Genomic DNA, 13,736 nt, shown 5'->3' on the forward strand with positions numbered 1-13,736 from the left:
TTAATTTATGTAATTATGGATCTTTATTATTCCATTGACACTACTTTACTTCCTATGAGCAATTCTGCTCTTTTGTCTGCAGTGTCAACCTCCTCAGTTTTTGGTAGCCTTGCTTACTCATCTCATTTCTTTTGATCATCATGGACTGTTATAAGCATTCCTGACTACAGATTTAAATGGAAGGAAGTTGTGAGCATGGCATCCAAGAACTTCAGCATAAGTTTGGCAGATGTAACACAGTGATGAATGTAGTCCATAAAATCTCTATAGCATAACCTTGGAACTCCTCCCGTGGGGGTAGAACTCCTCTTGTATGAGAAAAGACAAAAAATGTTAGGGCTCTTCAGCTTGGAAAAGTAGACGGCTGAGGGGGAGATAGGATTGAAGTCTACAAAATCCTGAGTGGAGTAGGACGGGTACAAGTGGATCGATTTTTCACTCCGTCAAAAATTACAAAGGCTAGGGGGACACTCGATGAAACTGCAGGGAAATACTTTTAAAATAAATAGGAGGAAATATTTTTTCACTCAGAGAATAGTTAAGCTCTGGAACGCGTTGCCAGAGGTTGTGGTAAGAGCGGATAGCGTAGCTGGTTTTAAGAAAGGTTTGGACAAGTTCCTGGAGGAAAAGTCCATAGTCTGTTATTGAGAAAGACATGGGGGAAGCCACTGCTTGCCCTGGATCGGTAGCGTGGAATGTTGCTACTTTTGGGGGATTTGCCAGGTACTGGTGACCTGGATTGGCCACCATGAGGACGGGCTACTGTGGTCTGACCCAGTAAGGCTATTCGTATGTCCTTGTGTTTATACTTATACAGTCTCATAAATGAACCTTTAATTATTAGAGTCCTTAGCCAATCAACTTTTCTTGTAATTAACAATGTTTGGAAACAATGTAATTAATTTTTTTTAATATGTTAATCCCCTCCTTATAGTAAGCCGTGATCGAAGTTTCTACTGCCGCCCAGGGGCACTAAATGCTCCAATGTTTCTGCACACTATGGGACTCATAACTGAAATTTAAACATGTCCAAAAACCCGCCCGTCGGCACTTGGGACAACCTTAAAGATAGGTTGTCCAAGTGCCGATAATCAAACCTATCTTTTGGACTTATCCAGGGATTTTTTAGGCCTCTGAATGCCGTCGTGCACCCAGTGCTAAAAGGGGGCCTATCTGGAGGAGTGGTTAGTGTAAGTTGCATGGCTCCACTTCATTCGCTTCTTGATTGGGTTGAGAACTTTTCAGCAGCCCCTCATATAGGATTAGAGTCTACAAATGGTGCTGAAAAACTGGCACCCCAAAAATAGTGCTTAGCACTATTCTATAAACAGAGCTCAAAGTTAGGCACTTAGGACTAGGACCTGCACCTAACTTTAGACGCAACTGAAACATGGCGTTAATCCTTGTGCCTAAATTAGGCATGACCCCCCCTTCCATATTCTATAACCGTGTGTTTAAATAGCGGGGACCCATCAAAAGCGCGTTGGACATTGGCACGCTGACAATCCCACGGTGACTAATGCGCGCCACCGCTTCTGCCGGGTTCAGGCCTTCAGGTTTGCGCTCTGAGGAGATGTGTGTGGAGGAACCCCCCACTACACATAGAAGTCCTGGTGCTCCTGTTGGGGGGGGGGGAACCCCTCCCCCACTACACTGAAAACTCCTGTTCTCCTTTCTTCGGGAGTTTTCAGTGTAGGGGAGGATTCCCCCCAAACCTCCCAAAGGGAGTGCCAGGACTTCTAAGTATACTGGGGGGGGGTCTCCTCCCCCCCCACACACTCAGAGTGGAAACCTGAAGGCCTGAAACCGCCAGAAACAGCTGCACACATTAGTCCTGCGCGCAAATGTCGCTGTGGGTTTGGCGGGGCGCCAACGTCCGGTGCACTTTAGTTATGGTACCGTAAATAGCAGGAATGCCCCTGATCCATCCATGGCCAGGTCCTCTTTTTGGAACCACATGTCAAATATATGCATGGAATCCACACCTAAATTTGCATATATAAATTTTAATTAATTCCAATTAGCGCCAATAATTTCTTGTTAAGATTAAGTATGTGGAGTGAGAAAGCTGATGAGGGCTGAAACCAGAAAAGAGAACATAAGAACTACCATCTCCGGATCAGACCTTCGGTCCATCAAGTCCGGCGATCCGCACACGCGGAGGCCCAGCCAGGTGTACAATTAGGGCTTCTGTTCTTAGGTGATTAGAAATTACAAATGCAGATGCTTTTTTTTCCTGCTAATTAGGCATTCTATGAAGGTACCCCCCCAAAAAATAAAAAATCAGAGTTTATTAGATCTGCACCCAAACAAATTAGTGAGATCCTCTTTTTCAAAACCATGCTAGCGATTCTCCCGCGGCAAATGCACCAAAGCCCTTAGGAATTGAATGGGCTTCAGTGCAAATGCTGTGGGAGAATCGCTACCGTAGCCCTGTGAAAGGGGCCCTTAGTGAGCAATCAATTATCGGTGCAAATTGGCACTAATTAGGACTTATGTATAGATTTGCCTATGTGCTATTCTACAACACTAAGCACCTAAATTGGAGCTCAAAAAGGGGTATATCCAGGGGAGGGCCGTGACTGGGTCAGGGACATTGTGAAAATTTAGGTGCAGTGTTGTAGGATGGGGAGTGTGTGGCGCAGTGGTTAAAGCTACAGCCTGGCACCCTGAGGTTGTGGGTTCAAACCCACCCTGCTCCTTGTGACCCTGGGCAAGTCACTTAATCCCCCCATTGCCCCAGGTACATTAGGTAGATTGTGAGCCTGCCGGGACAGACAGGGAAAAATGATTGAGTACCTGAATAAATTCATGTAAACCGTTCTGAACTCCCCTGGGAGAACGGTATAGAAAAATTGAATAAATAAAAAAAAAATAAATAAATAAATTTACATGCTCGACTGCCATTGGTTGCACACTAGCATTTACTCCAGGTGGGTTAGTGTGTTTTTTTTTGGGGGGGAGGGGGTAGATTTGATCAACTGAGTGTGAGTATTTGACCAGAGAGAGCCGGCATGGTAGCATCAGTACTGGGGTGAAAGTGCTGAATTTAGTTGTATGCATTTATGCGTGCTATTAAGATGCTGTGAGTGATCAGGCCTAAATGTAGGTGCCTAGATGCCGATTTACGCTAGTATTCTATAAGGGAATCTGGAAGCCCAGAATTCCCAGTCAGCATGCTGCATCTAGCCCCTGGATTCTAAAAAAGGGGGCACTGATAGCCACACCCAAATTTGGATGTGATCCTGAAATGCATGTGCACCCTAATTGATTACCAAGCTAATTAACACCGATAATTGGATGCTAACGACCAGTGAGGGTTTGTGCATGCATCTGGCTGCTCGTTCTTCTATAAGCCTGAGTGCCCAAATCCTATAATGTGTAACCCAAAAGTGGGCAGGGCCATGGGAGGGCGTGGCCAGAAACTCACTCACTGCACTCTTCTGTCTATGGTAGCTTTCGGCATCGGTTCTTTAAGGAAGATCGAATACTATAGTTCGATTGTTTGTGCAAAATTATCAAAGCTGAATTGTTGAATTCCATCAACACAGATGTTTATGTTTAAGACTACAATCATGTCCTGGAAGTGATGCTTGGAGCAGAGCATTAGAGTAGAAGTGGAATTCTGTCCATGATTTGCTGTGTTGGCCAGTATAAGTTGTAGGAAGGTCTCCTGGTATCATAGGAGTCAACGTTTCTAAATGATTAGGGTGCTATACCCAATGGAAATGACCTCTCCCTGGGCACAGTCGAGTTTGCTCTATATTAGTGCTCAAGCACTCACAGAGCTGGATCCTATGCTTGGTTTGTAACTCTTAAGTATACGAGAAGCCTTGCCAGTCATCTTAAAACTCGTCACAGAAATCAGAATGGTAGAGCGCCATTAATATCAACCTCTAAATCAGTGGTTCTCAATCTTCCTAATGCCGCGACCCTTTGATACAGTTCCTCATGTTGCGGTGACCCCCAACCATAAAATTATTTTCGTTGCTACTTCATAACTGCGATTTTGCTACTGTTATGAATCGTAATGTAAATATCTGATATGCAGGATGTATTTTCATTGTTACAAATTGAACAGAATTAAAGCATAGTGATTAATCACAAAAACAATATGTAATTATATATTGTGAAATACCATTTATTTCTAATTACAAATAAATGCATGTGGGCGTTTCTGCATGTGGGTGGACCTGCCTGGAGACGGATAGAAGAGCGGTGTCTCGGTTCCTAAGACCCGTGTTCTTCAACCTTTTGACACCTATGGACTGGCAGAAGTAAAATAATTATTTTGTGGACCAGCACCAGTCCGTGGACCGACAGTTGAAGAACACTGGGCTAAGTCGTGCCCATGTCCACTCAATCTCTGCCCCAGATCCTGTCCCTATAATAGTACTAATTGTAACACCACTTTTTCCATTCATTTTTCATATGTACACACACACACAATATAATCGTATTAACAACACATAATGGTTAACTACAAAATTAAAATACACAAAGCACACTGTATGCTTCTGAACATTCATTCCTACCAGAAAACAGATAACCCCAAGCAAATGCAGGACCAAAAACTAAAAGTACTAATATATACAAACGAAACCCTAAGATGCAAGACTCTGCACGCAGTACAACCCCAGAGGATAAGAAGCAAATGCATTTCTTCCTGAACAGACAAATCAATCACTAAATAAAAAAAAAATAAAAGCATTTCCCCTACTGATGTTGCCTCTCTCCCTCCATGTGCCTTGCCTTCTGGCCTGCCCCCCGGTGTTATTTTTGGGCTGGTCCACTGTGCTATCAATGCAGCATCTTTTGTCCTGCTCCCTGAGTGCTGCATTGCACAAAGCTGTGGGCAGCGGCTCCTCACGCGCGTCCTGCGCCTCATCTGGAAGCCTTCCTTCTGATGTTGCGACATCAGAGAGAAGGCTTCCGGTTCAGGCACAGGCCACGCATAGGAGCCTTTTCCCACGGCTTTGTGCACTGCAGCACTCATGGAGCCGGCCCGAAGACGGCGTGTTGATTGCATCGTGGACCGGCGGTTGAAGAACACTGCCTAAGACCATTGGAAATATGTGTTTTCTGATGATCTTAGGCGACCCCTGTGAAAGGGCCGTTCGACCCCCAAAGGGGTCGCGACCCACAGGTTGAGAACCGCTGCTCTAAATCCACACACACAAGATGCATTTTTGCCTGTCAACTAGCAGGTGTGCATTAGAAAAATTTCCCAATAAATAATTGTTATTATATTCCGCAAAAGAAAATACAATCCGACCAGGAGGCGGACCACCTGGTAACAGACAAAATAAATCTGACAGTTTTTGGAGGTCCACCATGGTAATAATATGTATGAGTGAGATAGATAAAATGTTAATAATGAAACTTTACTTTAAAAATAGGTTGACTAAATTTTGTGGAGATTTGGTTAGGATTTTTCCTGATGTCTCAAGAGCAACGCAGCTAAGAAGGAAAGAATTTCTGAAATTAAGAACAAGAGTCTTAGCACTTGAGGCATCTTTTTACTTAAAATGTCCATGTAAATGTCTTGTTAAAATATAAAACTAGAAAAAACAAGGAAGGCAACCAAGTCACATCAAGGTCTGTGAGGGGGAAGCTCAAAGTGCCTAACTTGGCTCACAACTTGCAAACCAAATATAGTGTAATATGTCAAAGAACATGTCACATTATATGATGTTATAGGGCGCTCTCAGTGTGAACCCTCAGTGATAGGAGCACAGCTCCGACACTTCACTTCTGGGCCAAGGCCATAAGCCTCCACCCGCACACCATCATCGAGCGCCCTGTGTGTGCAGAAATCAAACCAATCAACAATCAAAGTGAGTAAATGGAACTCAACACAAGCCCTCCAGCCTTCCTCTCTGCTTGTGTTCTGTTGGAGGTCAGGTTCCTGAAGAAGGGCTCCTCCCGAAACCAGCGCGGTTGAACCTTTCCTCCTGGCGCGGTTTTTCCGTCTGTGTGACAGTTTTGGATAAGTATTGTTTCTTTTGGACATGTTTTTCACTTTTTGGTATGGTTTTTGACTTTGTTTGTGATTTTGCGTGAGTTTTTTGAGGGGGTTTGGCTGGCAGGGTTTGTGTGGGGGTCGCTCAGGTTGCTTGTGTTGAGTTTCATTTACTCACTTTGATTGTTGATTGGTTTGATTTCTGCACACACAGGGCGCTCGATGATGGTGTGCGGGTGGAGGCTTATGGCCTTGGCCCAGAAGTGAAGTGTCGGAGCTGTGCTCCTATCACTGAGGGTTCACACTGAGAGCGCCCTATAACATCATATAATGTGACATGTTCTTTGACATATTACACTATATTTGGTTTGCAAGTTGTGAGCCAAGTTAGGCACTTTGAGCTTCCCCCTCACAGACCTTGATGTGACTTGGTTGCCTTCCTTGTTTTTTCTAGTTTAGGATTTGTTTGGCAAATTAGGAGTGTGTTGTTGTTGTTAAAATATAAGACATTGAATATGTATTTTGGGATCCAATTCAATTGCAACAATTTCTAATAGCTCGAGAACAGAAATGAGTTTTTTCTTTTTCTTTTGCCTTTAAACGATTCATCACTGAGAAATGGTAGGATGTTAGAGTCCCAAATAGTAGGGAATGGTTAAGATTCTTAGTTTTCCTTTAACTTTGTTAGCTGTAAAGTAGCATGTCTCCCCATTATTGTGGACTTGAAAAGGATTTTTGGTGTTGTATAATTATTGTTAAATTTGGTGTTAGAAATCTTTTTTTCCTTGGTGTCATTTGGATATTGTTAATTATTAAATGTATAAAGAAAAATTGTCAAGGGAGCAAATCTCTCCTTAAGCAATGTGTGCGAGATCCTGTATAAAGTTCAGCTTTAGGAAATCATCGCTTTAACCTGCATGCTAACTTTTCTTGGCTCTGCGAGTGCAGTGAGATTAACAGAAATGTCAGTGGCTTAAAAGGCTCATTAAATGAACAACCAGTTGAAATCCTACTGCATGCTTAATGTAAACTGATTCATAAAGCCAGGCACTCAGCTGGCTGCTTATGAAGGAAGGATCGGCTTTTCTTTTCTTCAGTTCTCTTGTGTGGAGCCGAAATCACAGTTATTTTATCTCTATTTTAATATTCATTCTTTTATTATCTACTCTAATTATTTTTGCGCCTTCAGTTTAATTCCTTTTCTTGTCCTTGTGCTAGCAAATTCTGTGCATCAATCTCTAGGTGGCTGATTCAGCCATTTAAAACCTAGAAAAGAAGCCGAAATGAAAAGCTGTTTTCAAGAAGGTTGAAGGAGCAGATTTATTACACCCAGTTGAAGATAGGCAATAAGGCTGATGAGGGCATTGAGGCCTGGACGCACTAAACTCACCGTGCATTATCACCGTCATTTTTTTATTTTTATTTTTGTATGTAAGTATTTCTAAACCATAAATTATTCAAAAGTGCTCTGTGCGGTACAAAATTTTTTAACATTCATTGTGATATAAATGTCACTGTGTTTCCTAATTTACAATCAAAAGGTGCCTTAACTTATCTGGAGATGATCGCAGCTGTCCATATTATATAGGGTGCCTTAACTGAATGCCCTACGTAGACCCCCCCTGTTTCATGTCATTCCTCAGGGGCAAGCTCAGAAGTTCAACCCGCCGCCATCAGAAATACGCCATCTCCAAAACGCCGTGACAGGAAAAAAATGACGGTGAAAATACATGATGTTTATGGGTAATGCCCACAGTGCGTTTTAGGGTGTCCGCTGTCTGTGGGATATACCCGGGTGAAAACCTAATCTAATCTAATCTAATCCTTAGGTTTGTATACCGCATCATCTCCACGTTCGTAGAGCTCGACGCGGTTTACAGTAGGAGAAATAGGAAGGAACTACAACAGAGGGTTAGAGGTAGAAGTGTGAAGAAAATTTACAGGACTTGGGATGCCAAGGTAGAAGAGTTTCCTTGATTCCTAAGTTGGAGGGAGACTTACATTTTTTGAGAAAAGCCAAGTTTTCAGATGTTTGCGGAAAACTTGGAGAGAGCTCAAGTTCCGAAGAGGGGAGGTAAGGTTGTTCCAGAGCTCAGTGATTTTGAAGTGGAGGGAGGTCCCTAGCTTTCCTGTGTGGGAAATGCCTTTTAGCGAGGGGAAGGATAGTTTTAATTTGTGGGAGGATCTGGTGGTATTAGGGTTTGAGGAATTTCAAGAAAGAGGGATAAAGGGAGGGAGGATACCATATAGGATTTTGAAAGTTAAACAGGCACATTTATAGTGGACCCTGGCGATTATCGGAAGCCAGTGGAGCTTGGCCAGGAGCGGGGAGACATGGTCAAATTTACTTTTAGCGAAGATGAGCTTGGCCGCGGCATTCTGAATCTGTTGGAGTCTGTGGAGGTTTTTCTTAGTTAGGCTTAAGTAGATAGAGTTGCAATAGTCCAATCTGTCTCCTTTGTCTTTTTTAATCAATTGTGTGGGGATATGATTGATGGGCGTGAAATTAGGAGCATGGGAGCATGGGAGAGGGGATGATGACAAGGTGCGAAAGGCATGTCGCAAAATTTCTGGTGTGCTGCCCATTTAAAAATGGCAGAAAAGACATATGGCCTCTTTTACAAAGCCATGCGGCAACAGCCCCGAAGCCCTTTAAATCTCTATGGGCTTCGGGGCCGTTAGCGCAGCGCAGCCTCTAGCGTGGCTTTTTAAAAGAGGCCGATAGTAACATCGTAGATGATGGCAGATAAAGACCAACCAAATGGTGCCTCTGCTATCTCTTGCTTGACACTTCACATTCTGTGTGAATGGAGCATGAATGTACAAAGAAAGAAGCCAAAATCCACCGGAAGGTTTTCGTTATTTTATTTTCACTGTGAGGGTGTGACCATTTTTGTATAAAGAAAGAAGCAAGTATAACCGGCCTTCCTTAATTTTGCCTTGAAGAAATCCATCAACCTTTATAGAACCTGTGGAGGGAAAGGGAAGCCCAGCCAAACTTATGCCTTTGTCAGGAGGGAATAAATATATTTGGAGTGGATGTTTAAAAGGTGAATAAATCTCATGTAAGTATGTGGGCAATGGGGTGTCTATAATAGCACCACAGCCTGCTCACTCTGACTATACAGTAGAACCTACTAGTTGGTCTGGATTGACAAACTGGCCGGGCCAAATGGTTTTTAACTGCCATCATTTTTCATATTTTGATCTTTATTAAAGCCCCTGCAGTGGTTGCTGTTCAAGAAATCAGTCTTGGAGAGGGGTGGCTGTGTCAGTCTGGTGGCACCTTATAGACTAACCAATTTATTGAGGCATAAGCTTTTGAGGACCAGAGTCTACTAAATTGGTTGGTCTATAAGGTGCCACCTGCCTCAGTCAATTGTGAATATCAAGTGATGTCCCAAACCACAAGAGATGGCTCGAGCGCCTACAGCTTACTGATGACTATAAATGATCACCAATTCGTAATTTATCTGTCTCATTATATTTAAATTCAGATTTGTCATGCAATTGTGTTTTATATATATATTCAAAAGCGCTATGTACTAACCCTCCTCCTTTACTAACGTGCCGGTATTAAAACCCACACTACGCATTAGTAAAGGAGGGGGTAAATCCAAATATTGCTTCATTCTTCAGAGCTCAATAGTTTTCATTTGTTAGTACAGTATTTACCCAGCACTTCATGGTACCCTTTAACTCCTCTCTTTCAGGACATTTTGACATTTGACATTTCTTGACACCTATATCCCGAATTAGCCATTAAATTTCAATGTGGCTCGCAGTCAATATCAAAAGAACATATGAAGGTAAGTGTTAAGAGTACAGGTCTACAGTATATATGAGGGGACGCTCAAAGATTTCTCAGCCCAACCAAGAAGAGAATGATGTGGAGCCATGAAACTTACAAGTTATTCCACACTTTTCTTGACACTTTTCATTTCATTTCATATGATATGAAATGAAATGATATGATATGAAATGAAATGAAAAGTGTCAAGAAAAGTGTGGAATACCTTGTAAGTTTTCATGGCTCCACATCATTCTTTTCTTGGTTGGACTGAGAACTTTCAGTGGCCCCCTTGTATTGTGATGTCATAATGCCTCATTCCACCAATGCCTAAGAGCCAACCTCATCGGTGATGTCACAGTGGCTTGGTTTCCCTAGACTTGTGCCCATTTACTAGATGTATTTGTCTCACTGAAACAATAAATTGTGGAATAACTTGTAAGTTTTATGGCCCAACATCATTCTCTTCTTAGTTGGACTGAGAACCTTTCAGTGGCCCCCTCGTATTGTGATATCATAATGCCTCATTCCACCAATGCCTAAGAGCCAACTTCATCACTGATGTCACAATGGCTTGGTTTCCCTATACTTGTGCCCATTTACTAGATGCATTTGCCTCACTGAAACATGAAAGTGTGGAATACCTTGTAAGTTTCATGGCTCCACATCGTTCTCTTCTTGGTTGGGCTGAGAACTTTTCAGCAGTCTGTTGTACTCCTGAGTCATCGAAACACAGGGTCTATTTACTTGATGATAAAATCTTGCAAAATGAGAAAGTTTTTAATATTTTACAAAACACAGAGTATCTTTCCGGAAATCTGATTTCCAAGGGTAATAGATTCCATCATTGAGTTGCTTGATATGAAAACCAAGCAGAATGTATAATTTTAGAAACAATTTTCCTAGACTTGGAATAATAAAGAATTAACCTCTTTTACTAAGCCACAGTAGAGGTTTCTACCATGGCCCTAAGCGCTAAATGCTCCAACCTCAAAGAATTCCTATGAGCTTCAGAGAAGCGTCGGAGCATTTAGTGCTCAAGGCATTGGTAGAAACCTCTACCGCGGCTTAGTAAAAGAGAGGGCCCAATAATTTTTTTGAGTGAGCTCTAATATTCCATTCAGAAAAATCTACAGTCCTTGTATGTAACTCAGAACAGTACCATCTGGTGAGTTAATATACAATATAATCTTGTTATAACAGACTTTCAAGGGACTTGGAAAAACAGTCTTATATCCAGAGTCCGTTATATCCAGAGCTGCATTTTTTTTTTTAAACTTTAGGTCAACTTGAAAACAACGTACAATCAATGAACAACAGTCTCTGCACAAGCATATCAGCAACATCAATAACAAAACTTGATAGGCGGTATATAAAATCCTAATAAACTTAAACTTAATAAAATATTGGTATGGAACGAAATGATTGCAAAACCAGAACGCTAAAAGATGTTCTAAAGCATTATGTTGTACTGTAAAGAAAAATAGTCATTTTCTTCTGAGCTACATTTGATACTATATCACCAGCATACCACGCACCTTGTAGGTGGAGCCTGCATGTCCGTTATAGCCAAATAAAACTACAGATAAAAGCGGCTCTGGGGGACCAAATTGGTTGTCCTTTATATCTGAAAGTCCGTTATATACGAGTCCGCGATATGCAATGATTTTCTGTTGGTTTATAAAGGCACTCGGCCGGGACCAGCGAACCTCGTCCACTATAGACAAGGTTCTGTTATAAGCGAGTCCGTTATAACGAGATTATACTGTACATAATTTGAATAAAGAAAGCCTCTACCACCAGCCAATGTAATAACAACATGGAGGTTGCCCTCTCTGATTTTGACATCAATAAATCGAACTCTATTAATACTAGAATTACTAGAGAGATCTGAATCCTATTGTATTAGCATTTACCTTTTCTTCTGTGCTGTGTATTGCTTTTAATTAACATTAGCCAAGTTGGCTGTAGCAGTGACCTCAACCATGGGATGGCCCTTCCTGCTCTGTGTTCCTGGTATGTTGAGAACAAATCTTTAATCAAAGGAAGTTGCTCTTTTTTCTTTGAGTAATAACTGCCTGCGAGGTGGTGTTTTTTCCTTTTCAGTAATATTTCTCCCTAGATTAATAGCATCCATTGCTATTACATCTTCAATCTTCCCTTAATAAGATTCTTACAATCCGTCTTGTCTGACTAAGAAAGACTGTATCTCTGTGGATATCCAATATACTACACTTATGTGTTGGCTGGTGTCTGTGTCACCATATTTCTCCTGGAATTTTGAGTGAATGATTGATTGATTTCCTTTCCAAAAATTGTGCAGTTAAGCAAGGAATGCAGTTAGAAAGTATTTCCCACACAGCTTTCTGTGTCTCCCCTGTATATGCGTGCAAAACATAGTTTGGAGCATTCTCCAGTCTGCCATTAAGGTCTAGTAGCCAAGAACAGAGCTGTTCCTACTGGCAAGAGGGATGGCTAGTAATGTAAACGTTTTTATCGCCTGTGGCCCCTGCATTAATTTAATAGAAAGGATTTTGGGGAAAACTATAGGTGCATTTATCAAACTATTTGCTTCTACTGTAGTTATAGATGATACTCCTTTCTGCTCCTGTTGCTCTGCCGTTCTTATACTAAGGGTCCGATTTACTAAAGTGTGCTATATTTTGCAGTTATCATGCCTTAACACAATAAATTAGCATGTAGTAAATGCAAATGTAATGCAGCAACTATTTTCAGGTGCCGTTTTAAAATATTCATTAGTGCGCACACGTAGCCAGTGGCATACCTAGGGTACGTGAAACCCAGGGTCAATCATTTTTAACACTCTTACCCCCATATAAAAAGGGATTGGAAGAGCAACCCCCTAGGAGCTAAACCCGGGGCCACCCACCCTCCACCACCCCCTTGGTATGCCACTGCCTGAGGAAGGGGATTTTGGTCTGCAAAAGTTAGTAAAAAAAAGTATTAAAATTAGTCCTGGGACCTCTTTTTTTCTCCATCTATACTTCTTCCCTTGGAGCTCTAATCTTTCCCCAAGACTTCCAGTACCATCTCTATGCTGATGACTCACAAATCTACCACTCTATGCCGAAAATGTATATGTCAATCCATGCTTGAGTCTCAGCCTGCCTATCTGACATTGCTACATGGATGTCTCGCTGCCATCTAAAGTTAAACATGGCCAAGACTCAACTCCTTATTTTTCCTTCTACACCTGTCTCTCCTCTTCCTATCTTCTCTATTTTGGTGGATAGCTCACTCATCCTCCCTATCTCATCAGCTCACAACCTCGGGGTCATCTTTGACTCATCTCTGTCCTTCTCTTTGGATATCCAACAAACTGCCAAAACTTGTCGCTTCTTTCTATACAACGTTGCTAAAATCCAGAGTTTCCTTTCTGAGCACATTGCCAAGACCACTATCCATGCCCTTGTCACCTCTTGCCTAGACTACTGCAATGCACTTCTCGCAGATCTCCTGCTAACCTATCTCTCCCCCTTTAATCTGTTCAGAATTCTGCTGCACGCCTCATATTCCACCAGTGTCGTTATGCTCATATTTCCCTCTCCTCAAGTGGCTTCATTGGCTCCCTGTCCACTTCCACATACAGCTCTTCTTTTACTGACCTATAAGTGTACTTACTCTGTGGTTCCTCAATATCTCTCCTCTCTTAGCTCTCCCTATACCCTGCCCCGGGAGCTCCATTCTTTTGGTAAGTCTCTCTTGTCTGTACCCTTCTCCTTTTCTGCCTTACTGCGCCATATGCCTGGAACCACTGCTTGAATCAGTATGCCAGGCTCCATCTCTGGCAGTATTCAAATCCAGGCTCAAAGCCCACTTTGTTGAAACTGCATTTAGGTCCTAACCCTTCCAACTTGTAATACACTATATCTGTTTCACATTCCCTCTGTAGCCCCTACCCTCACCCCTTCATGAGCAGCATATATCGATTCACTCTTTGTCCTATGTATCTGTCATAATTAG

The sequence above is a fragment of the Geotrypetes seraphini genome, chromosome 17 (genome assembly GCF_902459505.1).
Source record: "Geotrypetes seraphini chromosome 17, aGeoSer1.1, whole genome shotgun sequence".
In the NCBI taxonomy this organism is placed as follows: domain Eukaryota; kingdom Metazoa; phylum Chordata; class Amphibia; order Gymnophiona; family Dermophiidae; genus Geotrypetes; species Geotrypetes seraphini.